Here is a 1613-nt window from a genome sequence, read left to right on the forward strand (position 1 = left end):
AATAATGAAATTAAAAGGGGAAAACGAAGAATGGTAATAAACTATAAGAAAATGAATGAAGCAACTGTTGGTGATGCTCATAAACTTCCAAGAAAAGATTCTATTTTAGAAAAAATCAAAGGAGCAACTTGGTTTTCATCTCTTGATGCAAAATCAGGATATTGGCAACTTCGTTTAGACGAAGAAACAAAGAAATTAACTGCTTTTACTTGCCCAACAAAGGAATCAACAAGTGTGTTGCTTTATGAATGGAATGTATTACCATTTGGATTAAAGCAAGCCCCAGGTATTTATCAAAGATTTATGGAAGAAAATCTAAAAGAGTTAAATGAATTTGTTTTAGTATACATTGATGATATACTAATTTTTACAAAACAGGATAAAGAAGATCATCTTCAAAAATTATTAATAGTTTTAGAAAGATGCAAGGAAAAAGGATTAGTTCTTAGTAAAAAGAAAGCAAGAGTAGCAAAACAAGAAATAGAATTCCTTGGATTAATTTTATCCACTCAAGGAAAGCTAAAACTTCAACCAAATGTTCTAGAAAAGGTAAATTTATTTCCTAATAAAATAGAAGATAGAAAATAATTACAAAGATTTTTAGGGTGTATAAATTATATTTCTGATCAGGGATTTTTAAAGAATATAACAGAATACACTAAAAGTTTATTTCCAAAAATAAATACTAAAAAAGTATGGAAATGGGATGAAAAAGATAGTATGCAAATTCAAAGGATTAAAGAATTATGTGAAAAACTTCCAGAACTTTATATTCCAGAAGAAAATGACTACTTAATAGTAGAAACAGATGCTTCAGACATAACCTGGTCAGGATGTCTAAAAGCTAAGAAAGCTATAAAAAGTTTGGAACAAGAAAAAGAATCACTAGATTCTAAATATCCCCCAAAGGAATTACTCTGCAGGTATATTTCAGGGACTTTTACTCCAACAGAACAGAGATATACTACTCATGAAAGGAAAACTCTAGCAGCAATTAAATCTCTCAAGAAATGGAAAATTGATTTACTACCCAAAGAATTTACATTAAGGACAGATTCAAGTTATTTAACAGGTTTCATACGATATAATTAGAAAGTTGATTATAATCATGGACGATTGGTAAGATGGCAATTATTTTTGTTACAATATCCAATAAAAATTGAATATATTAAGGGTGACAAAAATGTTATTGCAGATACATTAACAAGAGAATGGAGTTCGTCTACAACGCATTAGATCAAGAAATTCAGAAATACGAACAAGAACTCGAAAAATGCAAGCATTGTCAGCAAATAAGGACACAGATCCAATCCCTCAAGAAGGCCATCGAAGCAATACAACAACCAAAACCATCAGAGTTCAGCCAACTAAGCGTGGTGGACAAATCAGGTGACGAAAAAATTTCAGAAAATAAAACAATTGCTGAAATTATCAAAAAAATCCACCCAAGATAAAAAATATTATGTAAGGCCCCATGAAAGGAGTATATGATGCCGGGGAAAAAGCAGCACCATTCACACATCAATCAAGGATAATTCATAAAGGAGGGTTTTTAACACTGGAAGAGGCAAAGGAATCTTTTAGAGAATATGAAGCTCTTCATCCAGAGCAAA

This window comes from Arachis duranensis, chromosome 9 (assembly GCF_000817695.3).
Source record: "Arachis duranensis cultivar V14167 chromosome 9, aradu.V14167.gnm2.J7QH, whole genome shotgun sequence".
Classification (NCBI taxonomy): domain Eukaryota; kingdom Viridiplantae; phylum Streptophyta; class Magnoliopsida; order Fabales; family Fabaceae; genus Arachis; species Arachis duranensis.